General features: G+C 36.1%; 1 protein-coding gene across 1 annotated transcript in view; it reads left to right on the top strand.

Moving 5' to 3' along the window:
* LOC121726573 overlaps positions 1 to 26055 on the top strand; it is a 92358-nt gene that overhangs the window by 15956 nt on the left and 50347 nt on the right. Inside the window, exon 2 of the mRNA XM_042113981.1 lies at positions 23801 to 23862. The gene's annotated coding sequence lies outside the window, so the exon portion shown is untranslated. The remainder of the gene's footprint in view (positions 1 to 23800; positions 23863 to 26055) is intronic.

The following is a 26055-nucleotide window of genomic DNA, read 5'->3' as shown; positions in this document are numbered from 1 at the left end:
CTATGAATATGATAATACTCATTGTAAGTAGACTTTTGTACGGTTTTCGGTAATTATTATTGTAGGTACCGTGTACTGTGCTACCTGTAGACCTTAGCTATTGTTTTGGAATCGCATAGCTTCCTCACTGGATAATTGCTTGAGGTGAGTCATACATTCACAAGCCTTACAGCGAATTGCCCAAGGACCATAGTTACTTAATGCTCCAAATAGACCAACGTAAACAATAAGTGTATTGTGAGCAAAGTTTATTGAACCGACTGATAAGACGCCATCTGTTGAACCTAGACCCCACTTAAAAAACTAATTAACTTATTATTGTTGAATCGAATGAATGAAATGACTGTCGAAATGAAGATAAATGAAAACTAAAATAAAATGTTGTAATTTGCGATCATCTAATTAAGTAAATTTTTTGTGACGTACTGTTAAGATATAAATTAAATATTATGTACTTACCTTTAATTTATTAATACTACATAATGTTTAGCTTAGAAATAGAACCAATCTTGAGATTAATAGAGGTAGAGGCTGAGTTTTATTGAAGTAAATAATATAGCAAGTGATATTTAAGTGCGCAATGAAGATGTAGATGTCGGAGATAAATCCCCACTATCAGCTGCCATCAGCCCATTAACCCATTTGCATTAAAACCATCGTTTGTTACAAAATGGAAGGCGCCGTAAATTGGAACGTTTTACACCGCCCGCGCCATGGTGAAAGTATACACCTCTATATTGTGAGGATAAAATATAATTACAAATATCAGGTCAACTCAATTCCTATCTATGTTTATTAGGTAGGTATACCGTATTACATTATCCATACTAATATTATAAATGCGAAAGTATGTCTGTCTGTCTGTCTGTCTGTCTGTCTGTCTGTCTGTTACCTCTTCACGCCCAAACCGCTGAACTGATTTTGCTGAAATTTGGCATGGAGATACTTTTTGTCCCGGAAAATGTACGGTTCCAGCACGATAAACGAGTTTCGGGTCATCTAGTACATACTAATTGACGCTCGCAACTCCTTTGCGCCAAAATTTGTTTCACGGGAAGAGTATATATTCCCGAAAAAAAAAGTATCATATGTCCTTACTCCTTTCCCAGGATTCATTGAAGTATATCTATATTTAGCGAAATCCGTTCAGCCGTTTGGGTGTGAAGAGGTAACAGACATACACACTTTCGGATTTGATAATAATTGTTACTGTCAGAATATCTCTTAATTTTGTTAAAAGTCGTCCCGTGATTTTAGAGGAGGCTTCTGGCCAACAGGCAACAGTCCACATTGACATACCCCAGGGTACCCAACCTTTTAAATGGAAGGTTAATAACGCTTTTCCCCTGCGAGATCAGAAAGAAAAGGAAAATGCCCCCAAATGTCACCAGCTTTAAACACAAAGGAAGTGTCTGGTATCTAAGAATTTCTATGAAATTTTGTCGCTAGCTGTGCGTCGCTAACTACGAAGGCAATAAAAAAACAGTAAGGGAGATCGCAGACGGCACACTTTTTGTGTGATCGAGTCTGCAGACACATACAATCGGCATGGCGCGGTCATGCAGACTGTATGTGCGCCGCAGACTCGATCGAGCAAAAAGTGTACCGTCTGCGATCTCCCTAGCTGTTGCTGAGGCCTGCGACTCGTCGGTAGCTACCAGCAACAGATACAAATTTATGTCGTCAGCTATCAAATTTTGTACCTTTATTTTGCACATTGAGTACCCATGCACTTACCATTTGCAAACCAGAGAAAAAAACTGGCCAAGTGCGAGTTGGACTCGCCCATGAAGGGTTCCGCAGCAGCAATAAGGTTTATTTTTATGAAATTAAAAGGTTTTTGATTTATTTTTATATTACAGTTGATTTAATGAAAGTTAATTTAAGGTAATTTATGACGTATAAAAAATCTACTTGCTAGATCTCCTTCAAATCAATTTTCGTTGGTAGTTTTTATAGTAATGTACTGTATCATATATATTTTTTAGACTTATCATACTTTAGAAGTTAGAGAGGGGGGGGGGGGGGGACATTTTACTACTTTGGAAGAGTCTCACTCACAAACTATTCAGGTTGGAAAAAATAATGTTAGAAACCTCAATATGATTTTTGAAGACCTATCCATAGATACCCCATACGCATAGAGTAGATGAAAAAAATTTTTTTTGGTTTCAGGGTACCTATGGGAACCCCTAAATTTTTCATATTTTTTTCATTTTTGTATCAAAATTTTAATGCGGTTCACAGCCTACATCTACTTACCAAGTTTCAATAGTATAGCTCTTATAGTTTTGGAGAAAAGTGGCTGTGACATATGGACGGACAGACAGACGTCTGTCTGACGAATCTATTAGGGTTCCGTTTTTTGCCATTTGGCTACGGAACCCTAAAAATGAAGCATTATAGTGTGCGTTACTCTTCAACGCAAATTGCGTGTCACACGAGCTATCCGTTCCACTATACGATTCCAATATTACAAGATCAAAGAGATATTATGAGATGTGGAACGCGAAGAGGAGGACAGACATACTAAATGTCACGAGAGTGACAGGGACGGATAGGCGACAAAAAATAAACATTTTATGAAAGCGTATTATTATGAAGTTAGTACGTCAAAATATTCGGTCAAGCTTCAATGTGCTGGCCTATGATACATCATACGGCCGTAGGGGATAGGTACTATCAGAGAAGTTGAACCCTAGGCAGGGGACCTACGTAGTTTGGTCGCGTTACGTCAAACCCAGCCGACACTCGACAGATCACAATAATTAACATTATATTGACGTGATCCGACCAAATGACGTTGGTCTGTCAACTACCTAGGTATCAATTTCTTCGGTGGTACTTAGAGGTGAGGACTGAGGTTACAAATTACAATGTAGGGCGTAGGCGCTGTTGGTATGCAGACTATAGACTGTAGAGCATACTAAGTCTACACATAATATGATTCTATGGCTTACAGGCTTGCAGGGTCTATATAAACTTGAGATTTCTTTGTCTGTAATTTAAACAAACTAGGCGACTGTATGGTGCCTTGTATCGCACTATTATAACTTACAGCTCAAAGCTCATATTTTATTGCCATATTGTCTTTTTTACTATTGATCTTAATTATTTATAATGTCATGACTTAAATTACTTTAGTCCCTCAGTTATATAAGAGATAACATAATATTAATTAGAGGGAAAGTGCGCCTATAGAGGGAGATGACTCCGCAGATAAGTCAAGTGTTAACTGAAAGTCATCTAATTACGACTTACATAATATCACCTCACTAAAATGTAAAATGTGTTCAGTAGGAAAAAAATCATCATGAAATAAAAATATACATTGCATTTTGTCGCTGTACATTATAAAGTTGCTGGGTATCTAAGTTAATACTTAATTCTAGAATACTTACATAATATTATTTCGATAAAATACTTATATTTTGATATAACATTTTGTTAAACAGATAAAGTTTTAGGACTTAGAAAGTAATTTAAGCGTTATTAAACCAGCTGAAATTACTTTTTTTAAATAATTATTTGTGAAATAATTTTATGCCTGGCATAAATAAATGCAAAGTAGGCACCTGTAAATTATGGTTTTCATTTAGAATAAGCTGAGGACCGCGGCAAAATTGCTTACCTTTTAATGACTTTAATAAACGTATCATTTAACTCATAATGGAATATTAATTTTGCACGAAATAAAAACGGACCATAAATAAGGAAATGTTGAAGTAATTTACCTAAAATAGTCATGGTTTGGAACTGCAAATTCGGTGCAAGAAAATTGTTTCGTAAAATGCAACTTTACTGTATCTGCCTCCTGCCTGCAGCTCTACCAGCCATGGTCAACAAAAAAAGTCTTTTACGGAAAATATACAATTTATGAATTTACAAATAATATGTTTTGTCCTCAATTTTCCATTTTGTGCCTAAAATTTCCATTCCCATGTTAAACCTGTTGGTGGAGTATCAGGTAATATTCTACCATAATTAAGTATACCTCTAGGTAAAAACTACTTTTCGTAACATTTAACATCGTAATAAAAAGTAATATTATTATGTTTTACCGCGTTCTAATTTCATCAGGGCAATTAACGTGGGCGTAAAAAGTTGTAAAAGATTTAGAGTCGCGTCCCCTGGAGGCTGGAGGCCTGAACTCCAAACTCTAAAGGGCATACGTAATGAGCCCCACTTGACCTTTTTTCCCCTACATCTTATATTAACTCGCGAAAATTCGCAACTCTAATCGTCAAAAGTAACATTTTCTGGGTAATATGTTTCCTCACGTTAAGTATACCTTTTTATTAATAAATTTAATTCTATTTAGATATTGCAATTATTCAACATTATTTTGGTGTTGTAATGTAGAGATTTTATTTCAAACAAACTATTGAGTAGTGTTCAATTGATTATGTGCCAATTATACGAAAATACGACACAAAGAAGGCGAAGTGTCGGTTTCGCAAAACTTTTTATCGATTTCACGTATTTACTAAAGACAATGAAATACAACATAATTAGCAAGACGTGCCATTCAGGACATCGAAGACACGAAAGTGTTGTTCCAAATCGTCGTAATGACAACCTGTTAAGCATGACACTGTCGAATGTAGCCCACGTATGTTTAACACTCGTCTAGGTTTCGTCGTGTAGTCATTAGCGCGTGACTCATAATTAACTTATTAACGCCGGACCGGTCATCAACACTAATAGACGTGGAACTAAAAATGTAAAAGGTTGCCTAGCTGATAGCTCTAGCTGGCTCTACTTTACCTAAATGTAGCCATCGTTCTGACTCTAATTGTATTTATTAAACAGTTTTGTACATAATTTTAAACTGCAACATAGTATTACTTAACTTCTAGAGATTATAATATCTAACTCTTTTTATAATAATTATTATATTGATGATGCTTTTGCTTCGATATGAAGAACTGCGGATACACTTGATTATGCAGGCGGAATTTAAAATTCTTCGGAAACAGGCCACAAACGCCTTTGAGTGGTAGACTTTAATTTTTTCGGTTACCGTTCCGCGCTCGTTATGGCTTTTAGCACTTTCGACTACATTTCGAGCAATTACCAGAAGAGCTCTAACTTGCGTTATTTAAAAATTAAACATGGCGTCCCTTTTTCTCAAAAGTGAAGGTCGTTCCAACAAGTTTTTGTCTGTTATATTTCCACACTCTACAATAAACATAAGGAACGTGGGACTGCTGTGAAGTGAAAAAATAAATAATCACAGAACTCGTTCACCAACTAATGAGAGTTGCACAAAAAACTGAACGTGTTTACCGCATACTGAAGCCATCTGTGTGCTACATGCAGTAAGACCACAATATACATATTCTGCAGTAATTTACAGCTTAAATAAAATCAGCTGTGTTCTGGAAAATATTCGTGCAATCACAGACAAGCTTTACGCAAACGCGACGTGATACAATGTTGATAAGCGCTCCAAAGTTCTCTGAAATTATGCTTATGTGTGCGTGTACCTGTAGCGAGTATGAAGATAATCTTCTGTTTGTTACATGTACTATACACAAGGCCACATGTAGGACTGGCAGGAAATAGGTGCAATTGTCAAATGAATCATGTCATTGTGCTCGTTAGGTATTCAATAGATATATGCCATATACTTGTATCTCACAGTCGCCATTCGAAGAACAAAGTTCTTTTCATCGTCACACGCCTACGAGTAGATGTGGGAGTGTTGTTTATAGATATTGTTGATGTCGGTGTATTCGATTTCCGCGGTTTACCAACTTAAATGTGTTTTCAAACTATAGGAATGTAATAGAAAATAAGATTAGGTACCTAATATAGACCTAATAGGAAATTTAAGTTGAAAAGTTATATCTCTATTGATAAATAAGAAAACAACTAGTGGTACGACAGCTATCACAATATTACCTAAGTATTATAAATCTTTTCAGATGATTTTTGTTTGGTGATAGTTCGATCTTATTGTGATCATACTTATCTGTTGAAATAGATAGAACTCTTTGTTCTAAATTGTTCATACTCGTAAATGACAATTCTTTTAGTCTTTCCGTTACTTCCTTTTAATTTTATCATACCTTTTACTTCCTTCGTCCTTATAGCCATTACTATCTACGGTGGTATTTAACCTCTGCTTTGTTTCCTTTGTCCTTTGTGTTTTTGTCCGTCTGTGACACTTCCCGGATGTAAAAGCTTATTGAAGCTTCCATAAGTGCCATTCTCGTATAAAACAGCTGAGCGTGCATTTTGCAAATATTCAACCAACTTACCTTCTATATGATTGAAATACAATCTAAGTGTAATACAACTACATACTAGTGTTCTCATCAAATATCTAAACTAGGATCAAAACTGAAATACTAGAGTAAGTAGAACTGAAACTAGAATACTATTTTCCTGTTCGATAGGATTAGGAGTGGATAAAATCTGTATGAGTGTTGGTTATAATAATAATAATTAAAAGTGGAATCGGAAACAGCGAAATAGCTCTGATTTTAAGTACTTAAATGTTATATAATTTTATTTGTTTAAATAACTATAATACCTTAATAAGTTAATTAGCTTACGATTACGATAATTGAATATTGCTAATCCAATTATAGGCCGAATTCGCGAAACGAATCTAATATTATTAACGGTTATTACGTAATAGTCTGCTAAACTCATCCTTGATCCACGATTAGCGCCAACCTTGACTTAGCAATTATTAAAATACAGAAAGTAAAGTTATTTGACTGTTAGATCAATTTGAAACCTTTAGAATTATGTTTATACTCCTAATATTTCATACATTAGGAGCATTCCTTCTTATGATGTTTTCGTCCACTAAGAAAGGATTTTTGAAAATGTCACCCCAAGGTGGTTAACGTGGTTAACAGGGGGTCAACATACTTGTTTTACGCGGACGGGCAAATTGTAGTTGAAAAAGATTCCAACATAGAACCTTATTTTTAGAAGTCATTAAAAAAGTCGGCTGTTTTATGTGTAGGATTTCAACTTTGTGATGTCCTTACAGAAAATTCATATTAAGAATGTCTTAATATGATTTTTGTGTATGGATAATATAGGCACATGACGTGGGAAAGTGTGCAAGGAGTCCAGTCACGAGCTTTGAACACCCTATATCGTAATTTCCGCTTACGTGTCCAGAATGAGACGACTGTACTTTCTTTTTCTTTTACCCTTTTTGTACAGCAGCTGTGTTTTTCAAGAAGTTTTGAACCCTCTGTATATCGATTTCGATATCTTTCGGAATTTGTAGACAAGAAGCTACATAGTTAATGTTTTTCCCAAAGTTGCACACAAGAATGAGTGACGTAAACAATATGTAACGTTTCCTAATTGTTTTGAATTTTGAAACACACACTTAGCTTAAGTACTTTGTGTTTATATTTCACATTAAAATACATATTTGTTAAAATGTAGTCCGCGGTGCTCGCTTGCATTTCGACATGAAGTGAAAGTTTGGCGATTCGCCAACAGTGATTTAGAGTATGGACTTTATGGCTTATGGTATTGACATGCTTGGCGAATTTAACTTGTCTAACTAACACATTTAACGATTTGCAGAGTCTATTTTTGCAATAGTTTAAACCTACAACATTTAGTACGCGAACGGCGAAGTAGTGATTTTTAATTTTCACAGTACCTACATCGTTTTGGGGTGGGTTTTAAGTTATAACTTATACGAGTAACTTAAAATAATAGCTATCTGTTTTTCACTTTTAAATATTTAAAATCTTACGTGAACAAAATGCCTCGTGGCTTCAACCTCATAAGGAAGGCGCAGAATTTCCGTTGGCAGAAATTCTGCTGCATTTTCATAGAAAATTCCTACTTCATTCACACGAGCGTAATTTTGTTAGTGATGATTAGTATGAAAAATTATTTACGCGACCGAAATTCTGTCTGACAAAATTACGCTCGTTTGGCTTCACTCTTTTAAAGCTTTTATTACTTTAAATGTTTAAGCATAAGAATATATCTGCATAATAATCGAAATTCTATCTCAATTAACATCCCATCAGCGACGCCATAGACACTCCTTTACATGGCTATCGTTGGCAATTGATTAATAAGTTCTGAGACTCGCCCACAATCAATTAACAGTTTACACACCATTTTCTGAAAAGATTATATTCATAATTCATAATTCGTTTATTATCTCACCACATTAAGATCAAATACAATGTTATGTAGTACATACTCAACAAACTTGGCACTGGTTATGTGGGAGACTGGTGCCTAAACTAGGCGTAGCCTGTATTTCAGGACACCAGGATCTCCAAGCAAGGTAAAAGTATTCCAACTACATATTTACAACAAAGCAGTGAAACAATTATCAATGTGTTGCCTATAGGGTAATAGTGTGACAGTATAGTGTGTGTGTGTGTGCGTGCGTGCGTGCATGCGTGCGTGCGTGCGTGCGTGCGTGCGTGCGTGCGTGCGTGCGTGCGTGCGTGCGTGTGTGTGTGTGTGTGTGTGTCAGTCAGGTACAGTAATGAGAGTTTCAGTGTTTATGTAAGATAGTGTTAGCAGCCATTCATTAACTCTTTTTTTGCATGCTCTCATGGTTAGGGAGTAAATGTTTATTGTCTTATTAATTTTTTTATAAACATATCCCCCCAGAAAACTAAAGAAACGATTGGCGAAGCGTGTGTGAAAACGGTGCGCGGTTGCATCAAGGTTATTACGTCTTTTGCAACCGGATGGTGGGATGTAATTAAGGAGGCTATGGTGTTTGAGGACTGCATAGGATATATACAGTTGGCGTACCGTCAATGCTTTTGTTTGCTTATAGAGAGACTCAGTTGGGTAACGGAATGGAAGGCTGTTTGACACTTTGAGGATTGCCCGTTGCGCTCGTTCCAATTGTAACATAGTGTCTTTGTGTGTGCCGCCCCATGTTGATATACAGTACGTGAGTAATGGTTGGCAAAGAGTGAGATAGACCACCCTCCTCAGTCCTCCGTCCGCCACGTTTCTTAAGTTTTTAAATATTGGTATCAATTTTCTTATTCGAGACGTAAGCGCCTCTACGTGTGGACGGAAGCTGAGTGAGGGGTCCAAGATAACTCCCAGGTATTTGGTTGAGGTTGTTCTTTCCAGAGGTTCACATGTACATGGCTCAACATGGGGGTTACAAGTGTGTGCGGTGATACTATGGAATGTCAACGAGGGGGGCGTTCGTATCGCGAATGGGATGTATTTGGTTTTTTGGGTGTTAACGGTAAGAATGTTTTTGCGTAACCATTCTACTACAGTGTCGAGGCCACTTTGTGCCGTATTAAAAACGCTAGTCCAGGAATCTGAGTGGAACACGAGAGCCGTATCATCCGCAAACGTGAAAATTTTTCCATCACGTATGTTGAGCGTACACAGATCATTAATGTAGATGAGGAAGAGGGTTGGAGCAATTGCGCTTCCCTGAGGGACGCCATGCGTAGTAGTGCGTTCAGAACTTAGGTACTCATCTACCTTAACACTCTGTGTACGCTCAGTTAGAAAGTCCTCGAACAGTTTGAGCTGGGTTCCTCTTATGCCTATGTGGAACATCTTCTTTAGAAGGATAGGAATCGAGACCGTATCGAAGGCTTTTGCTAGATCTAGAAATATTCCTATGACTTTTTGTCCAACATCAAGCTTTTTTACTATGAAGTCTGTGAGTTCGTGTACTGCTTCACCTGTTGATTTGCCTTGGCGGAATCCATACTGTGATGTGGAAAGAATATTATTGTTTTCTAGGAAGGATATTAATCTAGAGTTCATGATTCGTTCTAATATTTTTGCTAAGGTTGGTAGGACAGCAATTGGTCTGTAATTCGTGATTTGGTCTCTGTTACCCGCCTTGTAAATTGGATGAATAATTGCTCTCTTAAAAGCTTTTGGAAAAATGCCTGTTGAAAGGCACAAATTTAAGACATGAGTTAGGGGTGGAGCAATAACTTCTATGTTATTTTTTATGACCCCTGCTGGTATATTGTCCCAACCCACGGCACAGTTACTTCTTAAGGACATTGCAACCCTTGTAACTTCCTTAACGTCAGTCGGGAGCAGCACCATTGAGTGACAGGGAGTAGGCGTAGTACTATTAGGGCTTTGTGGTGGCTGGGGTATTTTGTCAGCTAGAGTTTTTCCTGTATTGATAAAAAATTCGTTGACTAAGTTCACGGAGTTTTCCGGTGAGGAGGTGAGTGATAGTATATCCGTCGCACAGCTACGATTTTTAGTTCTGTTTGTAATTTTGTTAATGGATTGCCATAACGTTTTCGTATTATTTTTAGAGGCTAGTAGCTCGGTTCTGTAGTATTCTTGCTTCAATTTTTTTAGGATTTTGGTACAGAAATTTCTATAACGTGAGTAGGTGACGGAAAGAGTTTCATTATCGGGGTTTTGTTTTAATTTCTTGTGCATGTTATCTTTGTTTTTTAAACAGCGAAGAAGACCGGGCGTGACCCAAGGTTTTAGAATTTTTTTCCGATTTGCATGTTTTATCTGTTTTGTGTTGGTCTCTATTTTTGAATAAATTAAAGAAACGATCATGTCTGCTGCCGTGTTAGGGTCTTCCGATTCATAGATTGGGGAGAAGTCTGTTTTAGATATGTCAGTAGCAATTTGTTGGTAGTTAAGTTTTGTAGTAATTTTGCGAGTCTCTGTCTTTATTAGTTGTGTCGATAGGAACAACATGATGGTATCATGGTCAGTAATGGTAGAATGAGCAACACGCACGTTAGCCGGAAGTTTAGTCTTTAGCATTACATGGTCAAGACAGTTGGTAAGCCGAGTTGGCAGAAGGTGAGCTGGGAGCAATCCAAATGTTGCAAGTAAAGTTAAGTATTGGCTTTTATTCTGATCTTGGGAGTTGTCAGCTATGTTTATATTGAGGTCACCAACTATTATTATATTGTTTGTCCGGTCTATTTTTGTTAAAAAGTCGTTTAATGAGTTAAGAAATGGGGCTATATCTTTTGTCGATGGCGATCTATATATTACCAGTACTTTTGTGTTGTTTTTAAGGGATATTTGCAGGCAGTTTGCGTCTGTTAAAGGAAGCTCACTCACCGTTACTGATAGGTATTTTTTTGTGTAGACGACTACACCGTCATTTTGTAGTCTGTTGTAATTGGTTGTGTAACAATTATAATCCTGTAACTGCGGTGTAGTCTCGACTCCTCGCTTCCAGCACTCTGTCAGGGCGATCAGATCCCACTGGATTCGGGTTCGGGCAAGAGCGATTTCAAATTCCTGCATATTTTTGTTAATGCTTCGGATATTTTGACAAATTAATTTGAGATTTTTTTGTAGATTTACTCCAGATGGGATGCAATCGTCCAGATCACAGTAAGCAGAGTCAGCGACGAATGAGGAGTCAATGTCGTTTATGGCTTGGTTTATGTTATCGAATAGTAAATAATGTTTGTGTTACGCGCTGTTATATTATCTCCCGACCATTTATAAAGTATCCCCAGGGATAGATAACTACTATTTAAAAAAATAAAATTTAGAGTTTGGCTGAATGGGTCATTTATGTAATAGAGTGTAATATTATGATAGACTGACTGTGTGTAAGTGTGTAAAATGTTGTTTATAATGTGAGTTTCTGTACTATGAGGTGTTTTTATGTTTATTATTTTAGTATAAATAGTTTGGTTCGAAAATTGTGTATTGTTTAGTGTTTCTTGTAAGAATGAAATGTATCTTAATAAAATCGACATACCATAATATTGATTAATAACAATTACATCCCTTATATAAGAATTATATCTAAGTTTAATTAAGTAGTAATAATTATTAGATAGCATAAAAATGTATAATATAACATAAAATTGATAGACAAGAGTTAACGTAATATCATTGGAATAAGGATTAAAGACACCAGTATTATGTAAAACAATAAAAATTGCATGCGAGAGTATTAAAATTAGTCAGATTTGTTTGTTCTTTAACTTTTCCAGATCAATTTCAGAGTTAACTCTAATAGGTTTATCGCCTGTCCTTTTCCGCAGGTACACAAAACCGTTTGACGTCCAGCAAAATTCATAGTTGTGATCCTTCCGAAAAGCTCTGGCAAGTGCAAACAATTTCTGAGCTTTTTTTGTTAGTGACTCAGAGATATATAGGGGCTGAGCTGAATGCTGTAACCCCATATGGACAGTGTTTAGTTTTCCAGTTACATCTTTATTCTTGTTGAAATCCTTAACTCTTTTAATAACGTTTGTTTTAGTTTGGACCGTATCTAGTTCAATGATTATGGGGCTTGAGCTATCTTTGGAGTTAGTTCTAAATACGTCTCTAATGTTCGAGCGCGAAATATCAACATTTAAAACCTTTCCCACTGTCATGACTATTTTTTGGAGGTCTTCTTTGGTCTCGTCGCTCGTTTTCGGCATGTTTCTAAGTTCTACTACACTGGCGCGAGATTTACGTTCGAGGTTTTCGACACTCTCTTGAAGTAACTGAATTTTTTTCTTGTCTTCCTTCCTTTCAGTTTCGAGGTGTGATATACGCCTTAATAATTCGTCGTGTTTGTTCGACATATACTGAACGCTCTCCTTAAGTTCAGTGTTTTGTGAGATAATATTGTTTATTTTATCGATTAAATCTTCAAATCGCTTTTCTTGGTCTTTTGCAAAACTGTTGAAAACGTTCATGGTTATCGTTGCGTTGGTAGATGTCTTAGCCGTAGTCCTTTTTTTTTTGTTTTCTGTAGTGGGGGCAGATAGTGTTTGTTGTAGAGTTTGCGTTTCGTCGGTTAAGACTGGTCTTGATTTTCCAGCGTCTTCTGTTAAAGCTGAAGGCGAGGGCAGAGGTGATGCGGGGGGTGTGCGGTTTATTGGCATTTCAATTTTTTTTTTTTTATAGTTTATTTAAATTGGTATCGATAATGTTTTGGTTCTGTAACAATAGATGGCGCTAACATCGGCGTGGTTAGTAAGAAACTGTATACTAATTTCACAGCAGCGGCACACGTCGTAGTGGTCGAGCGGGTCAGACGGCGGAACGGTATAACGCCCCAAAAACCCGGGTTCGATTCCAGCCGACTCCCGATTCTTGAGCCACTCTCAAAAAGCACCTCACCTCACTCGAAACTTGCGAACACTCACGGACCGAAGCACCACCTTGAAGGGGCGAAAGCTCCAGGGTGTTGGGGTCACACAAAGTCTCAAGCTGATCGACGGCACACACAACAACACACACCCACTATAAGCAGAATTGACGTCCGTTCACTACGAGAGTTGCCGAGAGGTAACGTAGATATTGTGTAGGTGTTTTTAATTAGTCGTTTATCCAATGTAAGTTTTATTAAAGCAACAGGCAAGAAATAAAAAATGTAAGGGCCTGTTTCACCACTTTCTGATAAAGTGCCGAATAGGATATTCACAACTTTTTTGGCAGATTCTCCATACTTGATCTGTCAAGTTAATTGGTGGATAGCCTATTCGTCTCTTATCAGGAAGTGGTGAAACAGGCCCTAAGTAACGAAAAACTTTGTCATTTAAATTATTGTTGGACACCAAATGTAACCCAGATGATACTTAATGATACTAATAAAAACGATTTGATAAGAGGAATAATGCTATGTTTACAATTCCTTGATACAGTTTTTTGAGGAAATGATAACATCAGTCTAATTGTGAGTCACAAAGACTCACTTGTGCCTACTAATTCATTCTCGATTAACAAACTAATTAAAGACAACTTGTTACTTGAAACTCATACGGTGTTATAGACTCTATACCTCATTTATAAGGTCTATAATTAATTGCTTACTTAGGTACTGCTTTTGACGTATCAAATTTGAAACACATCTTTCAAAGAAAACGTTAGTCTGTACTTCCGTATAGATGTAATGCTAACTCAAAATGACGAATTGGGTCTTAACTTCTAACCTAAAACGAATAAGAACTGTATTCCACTATTTAAACATTGTGTGGCAAATATTTATATTATTTTGAAATATTTTAAGTGGGTTTTATTAAATTTCTCTTAAATAGATTTCATGGTGACTTATTTTGTGTGTAAGAGAAAGTTGCGAGGTCTTAACCAGCGCGTGCCCTAAGTGCACGATCGGTCTCTTAATAGGTTACTGCAGAACTAGTTTTTGTTGTTAGGTCTGGCCGACTTTAGTAAAAAGGAAAACCAAAATAAACTCCAATTGTTACTATCATCTCTGTTCTTATTCTATTTTCTATTATACGACAAACTATCGTTACTAAAAAGATTCACGAAGTAAAAATCGCCTAAATTGTTTAATGTTGCTGTCACTTTACAAAGTTAAGTAGAAGGAAATCATTATAATTACTTAGTCTATAGTGATAACCATCAAATCTAATATTATGTCTCTTAGATTGTTCCATAAATTTTCTTTTAAGGCTTTTAAAATGACGGAAAGCGCCGCGCCAGCCATCGCGTCATTCTTCATTGTGCTACAGCGAGCTTTCTGAACTGACAGCTTAGAGCTTTAAAGTTAAAGACGTTACAGAGTGTACTTACATACTTCAGTTTCAATCCATTTTCATTTAATTCGCGTCGAGGGATCTTAAAACTTTGATACTGACGCCGTGATAAATCTGATCGTTGGAAGTAGCGAAAAGGGATGATGACAAGGTTAAAGATTAGCGAATTTTATTAATAAAATAAAGAAATCACGGTAAAAAATAAGTGTTCCCAAAATTTTAGCTCGATAGAATTTGTATTTTTTTGTTATGCGCCTTCAAAGTTGGATATCAAGTCGATTTTTTTTCAATTATATTTCTTAATATTTGTATACCATTCGATAACTTATGCATTAAAAAGAGACTTTTGTTATAAAACCACTTTCTTAAACGCAATATTTAATATACCTATCGAACAAAGTTCTCTCCCGATGCATACAAACTACGAAAGAGTGACGTCAGTCTTTCGTAGCACTTTGTATGGAGCGTTTCGGGCAGGTCTATTTTATGAGGTGTTTGAATTGTCATATCTTGGTGAATTTTTAAGCTATCAGAGTCATTCTTTTAGCGATGTTTCTATTTTTTAAGGGTCGTTCAGTTACCAATAAGAAAAAAATAGTCATCAAGCCTAATATCTTCTATTAAAGGCCTACTCTGACCCGAACATCTTTTATGCGTGACCTTTCGCATAAACATCTCCAAAGGTTCTTCGCAATATTTGCGTGGTATTTAGTAGTTCAACCTTCGGATGGGTCCCGAGGGTACCGCTGAAATATCATAAATTAGGTCCTGTCAGATGGACGCCTGCCTAGTGAGGCTATATAAGAAGTGATCAATGGTTCTCATTCACAGGTGTTCTTCCCCACGCAAAGATGTTTGTGGCTTACTAATAATTAATAATTATGCCTTATGATGTTCTTATTCGAATAAGAAATGTCTTGAACGGTAAACATTACAATAACTTAGCTATAAATTATAATGCTAGAATCCACATAAAACTATAATATAAGTCCTAACCAAAGAGCCAGGATAGAAATAATTGTGCATACTATTTCCGGCGCAAACCAAGTTTGTGCTATTTCTCGTCGTACTTGTCGAATTAAATATGTATTCAGAAGTCGCAGCAAATATCACGGCCCCGTTCAACTGCTCGCGTTTGATTCTATAAATAAACTAAAAGGATTGGTTCTTGACTGGTGAGCCGTGGATACCGAACTACTCTCTAGTCTACTATTTTTTTTAGAAATAGCTTATATTCGTTTAGTAAAGTAAGTTATCTGCCGCGGTCATAAATCATTTTGTGACAAAAAAGATATTGTCAAAACGTGGGAGAGCCATGCTTCGGCACTTATGGGCCGGCTCGACCGGAGAAATACCACGTTCTCACAGAAAACCAGCGCGAAACAGCGCTTGCGCTGTGTTTCGCCGAGTGATTGAGTTTACCGGAGGCCCAATCTCCTACCCTATTCTCTTCCCTACCCTCCCCTATTCCCTTCCCTTCCCATCCCTACCCTCCCCTATTACCCTATTCCCTCTGAAAAGGCCGGAAACGCACCTGCAGCTCTTTTGATGCTGCGAGTGTCCATGGGCGACGGAAGTTGCTTTCCATCAGGTGATCCGTTTGTTCGTTTGCCCCCTTATTTCTAAAATATATATATTTCCAATTAATCTATGATTTGATTGCTTTACTGCTGTAGTTGCTTTACAATTATTATTAGAGGCAGTTATTTGCAGTTAGCAAATGCCAAAGCTGAAAGCATTGGAGGCTCGCTGTAGAAACAAGTAGTGGTGTAAAGGTTAATTGGACAAATAAATGGACGTTTTCTATCTACGTTGCAACTTGCAAGAGAAGCTATTGTGCTGTATTAATAATAATGTCGTCCTAGAAAGGTGATAGGTATAAAGTAGGTTATAACTTATAAACTTCGAATAGGCATAGTATAAAGAGTAGAAAAGTAAAAAACAAAAAAAAATCCGGACGGTGGGATATTTTACTTCAAATATCGTAACAATTAAAAGAAAATAATTAAAGTATAATGGTAAATGTTATTGAATTGGCATGTTAAGAGTTAAGACTTAAGACACATGCGGCTACAGTGATAAATTGCGGCAAGAAACAAAGCAATAATGAGGAGTAATCAGAAAAAGTTAGATAATTACTTGAGCTTCGGCCGACTTAATTGGTTTATCTTTCCTCGGCTCAACTACGTGAGGGGACTAGATCAGAATTAAGCTGAGCCTTATAGCTTTTAGGGTTCCGTACCCAAAGGGTAAAAAGTTAAAAACAGACCTTATTACTAAAACTTCAATGTCTATCCGTCTGTCTGTCTGTCTGTCTACAGGCTGTAAATCAAGAACGGTAATAGCTAAAGAGTTGAAATTTTCACAGGTTATGTATTTCTGTTACCGCTATAACAACAAATACTAAAAACAAAATAAATTAATTATTTAAGGGGGGCTCCCACATAACAAACGGGATATTTTTGCCTTTTTTGCTCTATGTATATCAATAATGGAAACAGGTAGGTACTTGAATTTTCCTCAAACTTATATGTGTACTTTAATATTCAATAAAAATATTAAAATAAAATCAAAAATTAAGGGGCTCCCATACAAAAAACTCAATTTTGGTCTTATTTTGCTCTATAATGGTACGGAACCCTTCGTGTGCGAGTCCGACTCGCACTTGACCGATTATTTTACTACTTTTGCTCTATAATGGTACAGAACCCTTCGTGCGCGAGTCCAACTCGCACTTAGCCGATTTTTTGTATGTTGCCCGCACGTAAATTGGTTTATTTTTCCGCAAAACAATAATTATCCTACTTCTCAAAATAAGTTTATATTTATACCTACTAAATTCTTATCTAAATCAGTTCAGTGATTCCAATTCAAATCGGTAAGGGCCGGGACACATAAACAAGATACGACGTCGTGTCGTACCACGATGCGGCAACGTTTCACGATATGCGACGTCGTGTCGTGGGAATCTATGACGAGCATCGTAAAAAACTACGTCGCGACATCGTAATTCGTAACGTGCCACGATACACGGCATCGTGTTTATGTGTCCCGGCCCTAAGAGAGGATGACAGCTATTCTGTCTACTCTGGCTCTAGACACCCTACTAGTAGCTTGAATATATTAATTCTATGTTCATTGTCATAGGTTTTATTAGTTTTAAGGATTTCGTCGTCATCACCCTAATTTAATTTAGTCCACCCGTACATAGTCGTCCTCAATCGTTGACTTGCCCATCTACATAATTAGGATTTACGTATAGTGTCACTTCGGTGTCGATGGCGGCGCATTCCGAGCCGCAAATAGATCGGACGGTGTCCCTTTGCCTCGTTGAGATAACTCTACATTTTCTTAGGCCCACTTGCGCCAGTGTAGGTGAAAGTTAATCCTAGGTTAAATATTATTTGTGTCGTTCCTTTTCGGTTTCTATTTACGAGATAAAACACGATATTTAACACAGGGTTAGCTTTAAGTTCTCGGTTTGGTGCAAGTGGACTTCTAATATTTTATGTTCCTTCTTATAATGTTTGTCAACATTGAACCCGGAAATTGTTATTTATAGCTAAGTTTTTGTCAAAGTACAAGAGTACAGGAATGATAATAACTTGGCTGTGATTCATAGAACTTATCTATTTCACTATTGTCAACAACGACGTCGTTTGATAATAACTTTCATTATGCCTAGTTTAATCATAAAATCAATAATTACAAGCTTTAATTTTTTATTCTAATTGCTGACTAAAATGTGGATAGTACTCCCAAATTACGCATACCGCTTACGGACTCTTACATCAGGATAAAAACTTGAGAGATGTCAAGGGACACCCGAATGGAACGAAGTTATTATATGTTCAAAAAACCTGTATAATTATATAATATTATTATATACTCAAAAAAATATTAAAAAAAACGCCATCTATTGACACCCAGGAATACTAACAACGCGTCACTGTTTATTAAAAAAAAAACGCCATCTAGTTGACGCACAGGAATACTTACTATCAACGCCCTCTGCTCCTAACCTGCAGGTACTAATAAAAAAGTGTCGAGGTCAAATCAAGGTCAAATATCGTCCTGTCTAGCCTTCAGATTTACGCCGAACGCGCGATAAGGAACTTCGTTCCAATATGTACTGGTGGTCAAGCGCAAGAAATTATTATAATATATTATAAATGCTAAAAGCTCTGCAATTTACATGTCTACATATCTTGATGTGTAAAAAAACTACGATGAACTCAGGTGAACAACGAAGACAACAGCAATAGTTAGACGACTGACATGTCGTTGATAGTGTTTAGTAAAGCATACATAAATTTATAATAAGGTATCAATTAAAATATCATTCGATATCCGATATCGGTCGGAGGAAATTGATTCGACTGAAATTGAACGCGGTCGAGTTACCGAACGCGGAACGGCACGTCTGCTGTGACGTTATTGGATTCAATTTTTCGATATTCGTCAACGTGCCATATAGCTAATCAAAAACCGGTCAGGTCAGGGATACATTCAACAGCGAAATTTCAAGCTTTTTAGCTTGTAATGCGTTACATGGAATTTACCTCAGAAAAAAGAAACACTAAGCGACCCATTATGTAAATTGCTCAGAATACAGAAGTATGTTCTCTAACAGACTTCTGTATTCTGAGCAATTTACATAATGCGTCGCTTAGTGTCAATATGGCTTAGTGTCAAAATACATACATTTGAATCCTAACTTGCTATAAAATATAAATTATCGAATGTTAGCCGTGTAAGTACCCAGATGATGCAATTATATCGTTCAAATATTCTGAATAACAAAAATCGAGCTTCCACCGCACTTTCTAACTTTCCCCAGCTCCCCAGAGTGTGAACCTAATTTTGCCATAAGATAGGATAACTTTTTTCATTACGTCAATAAGGCTCTAGGTTACAATACAAGTTCTAAAACTTGGCCTTTATACTTTGGTATAGCTTGGATGTCTAAATTATGTAAAAAAGAATGTTGGTCAAAACCAGAGCTTGATTTTAACGTTGTAAGTTATAACATAAGGCATTTAAAATGACGTCAATATTTGGTGAATTCAAAGAAGTTTTAAATGACGTGACCATAACAATGGCTCGCTCAGGTACGCAAGGCCAACGTCCTTGGACAGACGGTGGATAGTCGAGATGGTTCACGGTGAAACGCGTTGTCATGCCTCGGTACCCACCCCGCAATCTAATTAAACATTACAACATCGTGCTTAATTATTTCAAAAGTATTTCGACGGAAACACGAGATAGAATCATCGACCGAAAGAATTTTTATCAGATTCCAATGTTATTAGATTAAACATTGGTTCGCTTGACTAGATGCGGCATATTTAAGCAATATTAGCTTCGAATATAAGTGACAGCATGACAGATCAGTAAAATGTGTTGAAAAATCTAGAGTACGTGAAAAACTTCGTAGCTGGTAAGTGGTAGGTAGTTACGACGTTTTTCTCCTAATTTAAAATGAAAATTATGGTCCATATAATATAGTTACTGCAGTACTTCTTTAGGATTTCTGGAATGAAGGGGCATACTATGACGTAAATATATAATATAATCAATTGCAATTGTTTTACCAATTTAATATGTGATTAACATGATTTAATATGTGATTAACATGAATATAATTTAGAATTTAGATGAATTATAATTTAAAAATTATAATTTAGATAAATTTACTAATGAAATTAATAAATGGTATAAACGTTATCTTTTCTAAGATTATAACTCGTTGATTTCGTATAATCTATTACTCAACTGGAGTTTCTAGTCTAAAAACTTTAACGACGGTCGTCTATCTTTACGATATAACTACTGTCGACCTAATCTTTGAATTTCACATACAAACGTATCCGCATTTCATAATCTTTCAGTTGAAACCCGATCTGCTAGTGATGTTGCAATACCTCGGCAGTTTTTATTCATTAAACTAAATACATGTGCTGCAGTCACATTTCGTAGAGTGGTGACATCTTTTCTCGCAACGTTATTACACAATTCGTAGGTATCCTAATTTTGACCTCTACTATTGTCTTTGATTTGATAGTAATTGTCTTAATTCTCACAATATAGACGAAAAAATTCAAAGTACTTATAGAAACCTTTTTTAAGACGGGAAATTCGCTTAGGCATCCCCAGCAGCACTGTACAAGCCAAAAGGACTACCGGAGTATGTGGGACTCGCTGCGGCCGAGAAGATGGTAAGTTGGCCGCAGCTCTACCCACTAAAACCCGTCCTCACTCCTAGAAGCCTGCTCCTTATGTATAATTTTAAAATCCATATTCATTAGGTAATTTCATTGCCGTCTATGATTATAAACACCTTTTCGTTTTATAAATGCAAATCATTATGTATTAACATGGAGGTTCAGGGTAGATCCTATTTAAAGACTATGTGACGCCAAAATTAACCTTATACCAAAAGTAATTATTTCGTAAAGGTCGTCGCTAATTCAATTAAATATTTTTGGTCATTTTATGCCCGAAAGGCTTTTTATGTAGTCTGAGTAGAGCCAGTAACTTAAATGTTGGTCCCAAAGTGAAAGCTTGGGAGAAGAGTAATTAAAACAGTGCTGACAAAGAATACAATATTCTACGCGTTTTATATTAAAACAACGGGACGACTAAATAGTAAACAATAATAGGAGTATGATGTACAGTTATGACTACATTTTATGGATTTTATGGAGTTTAAAAATATTTTAGAAGAAAAAATATTAATTACTGCAACCCCCATATTAGGTATCCACACTAATTATATAGTGATCGTTAAATCCTATGTATGTCAATTTCTCCATACGCTCTAAATACTTGATTGCGGTATCCAAATCCAAATTGGCTATGTAAATTTATCTGGACAATAAAATCGCCTTTGTGCGCGTCCTCATTCCCATGGTGAAGGTCGCAGTGACCAATATACACAAGTTTTTGTTTCACAAGAGCATTGTTAAAGAGGCTTCGGGCTTGGCCTTGTTCACGGTAGTCATGTTTTGTTCGGAGATAGCCTAATGTACCCAAATTATGTTTGGTAGAGTCACGAATTATGGTCAACGATGAACTTGTGAGCTATGCTCTTATGTTTAACTTTTTTGTCATTATATAATGATGTAGGTATTTTTCTTCCTTCTTCCATGAAACTTTCTCTGCTTGTCATAATGACCGAACACTATAACTTGAAATGCTTCTAAAGATGCGTTGGGATGATTTAAAGTGATTGCACATTTATGCATATTTATATGAACGCGCCGCTTTTAAGAATTCGTTGTATGAAATGATCTGAAACCTCGCTCATTCGTCCGCAACGTACGCATTTCGTGTACTGTGTGGTGCGTTCCACGCATAGAGCTCGACAAGGCTTTAAATGAACGTGGCGGAAAAAGGAACTAACGCTGCCGTCATACAAAAACGCCATTTTTGATACAATTTTGACAGTTCTCCTTTACATGCAGCGCCCCCGCCCACGTTCATTTACACGTCCTTTTTAATGAAGGTTTATTTCTTGCAAGATATGGGAGGGTAAAGGTAGGGAACATGAAAGTGCACTACTCGATACCAAAGTATCATCACAAAGTTAGTACGAGTGTGAGGCTAATAGATGAATCATGGAGCTTTAATAAGCGGCATTGACTATCAAGTGGTTAAATTAGATCGAAATGGAAACTCGCAGCTGGTTGCAGTCAATCAAACCGAGTACTAGACCACCTACTGGAAGATATTGAGTATGGTACTTGTAGTAATATAGCATGTTAAATGTATCTTACGTATTGCAACCGCTATAGTTATCAGCTATCACTTATCCTATTAATTTTAGATACTAATACGTGAATGTTGTTTTTATATTATATTGAAATACCTTATATGAACATAAATATTTAGCTATATTCAATCTTTATTATCTTCGTGGAATAAAATTACCGAAACATCGTACCGAATAACAAAGTAGAGACTCTTTCGAGATAGCGGTTCTCATTTCCACGAATTTCGGTTGACGTGCGGATCGCGTTGATTTGAAATCGATTCCATAAGATTTAAATTTAAAGAACAATATGCTATAAATACTAAAAGAAATGTGCACTCATTGGAACACAATAGCGTTAACAGCCCAAGGCTTTGTTCTCCTCGGGTTTTTGTTCAACGATTCAACCTCACGTACTGTTACCGGCTTTAGTTTAAATGCAAAATGACACTTATGTCCGATACGTTAGGGCGATAATAGCTTTCATTGTTTGTTATCTCTAAGTTCAAGGTTTGCAGTTTCCTAGTTTTTCGTTCGCGAATAATACATGCGATTGTAATGTCTCTGTAATACGATCACAGAGACATTACAATCGCAAGCATTACTCTCGATAAACATAACTTTTGTGCAATTTTATTTGGTGAGTTGAAAGACCTTCTCACTACTCAGTTATTATTATGACTTGACTGCCATTAATTGAGTTTAATCTCGTTTGTTTATTTGAAGTGGCAATAAAGTGTTATCTGACTGTAGATTTAAGTTTTAACTTGATGTCTTACTCCAGTTACATTGTTTGTCTCTTTGGTCCAAATAAAAATAGACGATGACTGAATAGCTTCGTTACTGTTCGGTAGTACTGTAATATATTTTAGATGCGACAGATACTTTTTAAAATGCTTTTCGTTCCTGGTTGAAATAATTTACAGTCACTTTAATAAAAGGTCGATTATTATAAGTAAAGAGTAAAAACATTGAATTATTTAACCATGTTGATCTTTAAAAATGTTGACTCAAAAGTAAATTATAAAGAGGCTTTTAAATTCACGTTTGTAGCAAGCGAAGCCGCGAAAATTAATTCAATTTCAAGAACTCACTCTTGTTCCCACTAAATTTGTTTTTCAATGGCTTAGAATTCCATTTTGAAATCCAATTATTCGGCTCTCAAATTTTAAAATATAATGAGACCTTCGTACATGAAGGCTTTTACTCTGCCGTATTTTCACCTTGTATTTCGTTTTATACCTGTAGACCGTATAATTATTGACGTTCTTTTTCAGGGCAAAATCTTGCAAACACCTTCATTCTGTCGTGTTTTATGCGCTACTAGAATTTTATCGATAGCGACAAAACTGCACTGCAGTAGTATAATTGCGAAATCTGCTTTAGTGATAGATTGATATTATGAAGCTAAGGTGGTGGTCGATTAATAAACTCGATTTTAACGACTTAAACCTTTTTTTTTTTTTCCAAAATTCGTGTTGTTTCTAAACGTGTCCCATAATCATTAGCCGCTGAAAGCATAATGATTTCAAGTAACCACATAGTACATTGTGGTAGCGTACAAGGAAATTAACGAAGTATTTTTTGGTTTCAGGTCGTGTCGGGGTCGCCGGTAACCATGGACGCCGGCGTGGAAACAAACCCATAAACTAGCGGGTACGTGTTAACTAGGACTTAAAGGTCTTCGCCCATTCTATTACAACACTGGCAGGCTTTAGAAATTGTAAGAAAACGTTTCATAACGCGTATGGGTAATTTCGGGTAGGACTTACCCTGTATAGTATCCAAATGCAGGGAAAGTCGCTATAACTGGTATGTGTAATATCATAATATGCATGTAACCTTGTTTAGCCTTTAATACTTTAAACGAGGTAATCTTGTAAATATTACGTATTTTATAATTATAAATTATTTTGAAAATGGTAAGGTGTATTTAAAAAAATAGTAAGTACGTATTGAGTACGAAAATTGATCTAGTATTTTTGGGTTATTAAATTTTTCAATCATACTACATAATAAAACTGGAAAACGCTTTATAAAGTGGACGTGACACACAATTATTAGAAGCAGAACATACAACTGTATTTTAATGCTATTATAATTAAGCGTCGTCTCAGTATAATGTGCGAATACCACAATAATTGTAGCTGCTATTGCTTTATCAACGGATACTAGTATTCACGGATACTGCACTCCTCAGACGTGAACTGAGCATAACTGTAAGGCATTGTAGAGATGTAGATACTTCTCTTACTTTGATAGAGATAATGCGCCTAGCTCTACAATAAGTTAAATGCTAGGAAGTCCTAAAGTTTTATTATGACCAGGATTACTTTATTTATGAACAAGTAAGAATACTATTAAATTAATTGTAAGTATATATCATAACGTTGTCTGATAAGTGATAACTTAATATCCATGTTGAACTTAGGAATTATTATCTCAACAAACGTTGAAGGTCCATAAAGGCATGGAGTCTATGCCTTTATGGACTTTCAACGTTATGACAATTAATTATAATCTACTGTCTATGTTAACTTTACTATCTTACTACCTTATTTTCAAGTCCGAATATATGAAAACTTTAAAATATTATGATATCAGGTATTTTAGAATGAAGTTAGCTATAAGATCTACAACTTTGAAGTTTTCATCAGCAGTCAGCACCAGCCAGCCGCTCGTATGGTAACCAAGTTGGCCGGTCTGACTTCTGTCATTCACATGACTGGAACAGATTTTGAATGAACGTTGAGCGAGTCACGACTCACTATAATGCCGTGCAGTGTCTCTGCGGATGACAATATGAGCAAGTCAAGAACCACTCAACTCAACCACAGTCACAAAAATTATGAGATTAGTTGGATTGTAAGACTGAAATTATAAAGAAGATTACGGTCGCTAACTTGCTGATAAAATGTTTTATTTGTATTCAACCCTTACATTTACAACCCACGTTTAACGTAACGTAGACGTTTCATTCAGTTCATAAGGAGGATAATATACATTTTAGGGGTTGATGCGATAAAATTGTAAGGAAAGGCGAGTTGATGTAGGTATCGAATATACCTTTCGATAGCTACATCAACTCGCCTAATATATATAATATAATTTAGCATTTGTAAAGTAAGGACAGCAAAATCTTTCTCTCATTGCTATTTTATCAATTATCATACAAAAAAGTAATACAAAACACGATCTATTTCGCGAATCCGCTACATCTCGCAGCGTATTTGAATTTATGATCGCATTATGTTTTCTCCCGCTCTAGAAATCTTGATTGTTGAATTAAATTAACGAGAAAAACGATCGTTATAATGAATTACACTCAATGCGTCTATCGGACTAATCGCTTTGAATGTAAAGCTGATAAAGAGGTAAAACTAGGTAGGAATATGCACCATTATTATTTTAACGCTTTAACATTTTAAAATGTTATGCTCAATATACTTACCTACAATCTTAAATTTTTTTATTTTGTTTTTCACATAAAAACCTCTTAATTAAGTCTTTAATTGCTCTTAGCCTTCTCTTAACCTCTTATGAGTTTGGAAATTAAGTGCAGTTTGCCTCAAAGATTTCTGTGGTGGAATACTCGCAAAGATTTATAAAGAGTCTATTTTAATTAATCGCGTATTTGCAAATGTAGCTTTCCCTAGAAAAAGCTGGTTCGAAAAGAAAGCACTTTTCGATGGAATCACGAAGAGCAAACAGTTCTATCTCCGAGATTACAAACACTTTTAGCTGCCTTTGCAATTTGTAGAGCGGATTTTTTCTCATTCAGCAGAGTAAGTTACTAGGTCAATCCTATACCTAAAATAGTATAGTAAAATCAGTCAGTAACTTCTTATA

This window comes from Aricia agestis, chromosome 4, assembly GCF_905147365.1.
Source record: "Aricia agestis chromosome 4, ilAriAges1.1, whole genome shotgun sequence".
NCBI classification, from domain to species: domain Eukaryota; kingdom Metazoa; phylum Arthropoda; class Insecta; order Lepidoptera; family Lycaenidae; genus Aricia; species Aricia agestis.
Note: the sequence above shows the minus strand (reverse complement) of the source record. Positions and strands in the feature narration are given on the sequence as shown.